Source organism: Apis dorsata, unplaced genomic scaffold, assembly GCF_000469605.1.
Source record: "Apis dorsata unplaced genomic scaffold, Apis dorsata 1.3 scaffold_1130, whole genome shotgun sequence".
NCBI classification, from domain to species: Eukaryota; Metazoa; Arthropoda; class Insecta; order Hymenoptera; family Apidae; genus Apis; species Apis dorsata.
This window is the reverse complement of record NW_006264228.1, coordinates 1,932-5,484: the sequence shown is the minus strand read 5'-3', so window position 1 is coordinate 5,484 and position 3,553 is coordinate 1,932.

Genomic DNA, 3,553 nt, shown 5'->3' with positions numbered 1-3,553 from the left:
TAAATTTAAATAAAATTTTGATTAATATTCATTTTCAATATAATTTCATTTTTATTCTTTATTATCAAATATATGAAAAATTATATAGGATATAAATGAAAATATCTTACATATTGAGAGAATAAAAATTTTAATATTATATAATTATATATTATATTAATATTATAAGAATATTATAATTTATTCTTAAATAATGCTTAATTATTATATATTATATTATTAATATATTAATATTAATGCATAATATTAATATGTTAATATTAATGTTATTATTATATTTTTTATATAATTATTTATATAAAAATGATATGATATAATAAAAAATAATTATTTATATAAAAATGATATAAATACTAAATGTTATTTTTTTAAGATTAAAATAATGTATATGATAATAGTTTATAAAAATGTAAATTATTTTTCTTAATGAAAATTCTAATGAAAAAAATTTTTACAAATATTTTTAAATAATAATTACATTTATATTTATGTATATTAAATTAATTTTAGACAATAAGGAAGAATAAGTAATAATATAAAATTATTTCTTAAAATTATTACATAACTTATTTTAAATATAAAATTTATTATAAGAATATTATTTTATAATTAATTTTGCAAATATGTTCCATTTTCAAATAAGTAAATAAATTTTAAATAATTCCATATTTTAATATGGAAAATTTATTATTGTAAAAATAAAATGTATTATTCCTTTCACTTTTCTTAAATTATGATTATATTTTTCTGAATTATGTATTTAAAAATATCATTCTATTAATATAATTCTATTATACTATAAGAAAGATGATAGATTTCATCAAAAATGAAAGATGAAGAGATACAAATACATTAAATATATAGTTTTCAATAACAAATCTATACTTTACTTTAAAAATTGACTTTGTAAATAACTAATAAATAAAATTAATATTTTTCTTTTTTTATTAAATTTGAATTAAATAAGATATTTTCTAAAAAAATTGAATTGAATGTAATAAAATTTCTTTTTTCCTTTTCTGATGACTGAGACCCATCACTTTGTCTATTTTGTATATAATTTTAGAAGAAGTTATTTTTAAATATAATTGATTATTGTAAAAAAAGTATTAACAGTATGTACTTAAAACTATTACATTATAAATGATCTCTTTAAAACATTTATGATAGTAAAAAGAGTTGTAAGATATGTAAGAGTTATATAATACATAATTATATGAATTTATTAATATCATTTATAGCAAGGATGAAATTTTGAAAATACGTAATATATAAATTTTGGAATTGAGTTGTATGTATAATAATCGTACATTATAATTTAATCTAAGATTCATTCTGAAAATAAGAAAACACAAGACTCGAAAGAATCTAGTTGAATGCATAGGAGATATATTTCTTCATGCAATTTTAGATAATATAATATATTGATCTTTTTATATAAGAATGTTTCAAAATATTTTATATTTGTTATTATAAATTTCAAACTAATATTTTATACAATAAAATAAAAACATTTTCCAAAAATATAAAATAAAAATAATTTTATTATTCATTTAATTTTATTTTTTATTAATCAATATCAATTTTATCAATTATTCATTAATTGATTATATTATTCATTAATATATTAAATTATATTATAAATTAAATTAATTATATAAAAAGGAAAATAATATTTAAATAAACTAAAAAAATAAAACATAAATATATAATATCTAAAATGAAATAAATTTTTCAAAATCTTTAAACTATCTCTCTTTAAATTGTACATATTTTTTCATTATTTTTTATCACATAATATATGCATTATAATTATTATATAATTTATTCTCATTAAGTATTTTCAGAAATATTAAGTATACAAGTATAGTAGAAATTACAACTGATTGCTTAACATTATATATGTAATATTATTATAATATTATCTATTAAATATGTAAATTATAATTTTTATTGTAATCTTAAATAAATATCACATGCAAATTATTTTTATAACTGTTTATAATATTAAATATAAGATTTTTATTGGAATGAATAGTATAAAATTGAAATTAATATATATTTAATAATAATAATAAATTAATCAAATATTAATTAAATACTGTTTACATATTATGATTAGAATATATTATGATTAGAAAATCTAAGATAGGCACTTTTGTCCTTGCAAATTACACTGAAATCCAACACACACTCACTCACTCACACACACACACAACGCGCGCGCGAGCGAGCGAGCGAGTAAGCGAGCGAGCGAGAGAGAGAGAGAGAGAGAGAGAGAGAGAATTAATTTCATTTTGTATTATAAATTGAGCATTTGATGATATTTAAAAGGAAAGTATAATATATATCGAATTATACAATCTAAAAAAATTCTATAAGTATATTATTAACAATATTTCATTAATATTTATATTGTAAAAAGATAAATATAATATAATGAGAATGAGAATGAGATAATGAGAAACAGTTTAACTTCTATTTTTTTTTTGTTTTTTGAATATGATATAATAGATTGAATCATATAATACTTCCTATTTTTGTTAAAAAAAAATAGAATTATTGGAGAAATTGTTTTTTTAATCACCACATATTATAAAGAAATATTCATTCAATTATATTATTAATAAAAAAACTTATTATTTGTAAGAATAAATGTAATATGTAATGTACATAATGACAATTTTTTATGTTAAAAAATTATTTTAAATATTTTAATGTTTTTAAAATTTTTGATTGTATTAAAAACATTTATAGATTAAATATATATTATTTGTTATATATTTATCTGTTAATTTTAAACACAAATAAATATGAAAAATAATAAATTGATTGTTAATCATAGATTGTTAATCTAAAAAAGACTATTAAGATTAAAACTACAATATCTCATTTCAAAAGGCTTTAGTTATTGTATAATTGTAACATAATGTATAATTACAATTATACATGTATATAGACTATGTATAGATACAAGATTCTGTACATAAATTTTCTATATATATCTTTACAATATATTTAATGCATTTCACATATTCATATTAAGTACATATATATTATGTATATATGCATTAATATATTATTATAATAAAAAGAATAAATATGATTCTCTTACACAATAATTTATTAATTAATAATATTAATATGAGTTACAAATTATAGATTGTAAATTTTTTTTTATGATTTTTCATTAAATAAATCAATTAGATTTAAAATTTATCAAATATATTTATAAAGTTTCATTTATTTCATTATAAAATTTATTATATAAGAGAATTTATTAGTATTGGTATTTTGTAACTTGTGATATATGAAATATTCACTCAAGAATATTAATTCAAGAAGCTTAGAAAATAATTATTAATATATTATTTATAAATTTAAGCAGATGAGATCTATCATTATTAATCAATTATTATAAATCGTGTTTTTCTTAACATTTTTATAGTTATTTATAGCAATTTAAAATATCTCTAAAATTATTATTACAAATTTATTGATTTAATTTTTTTTTATTTAATAAACTTAATGTTGCATCACATCATACTGACAA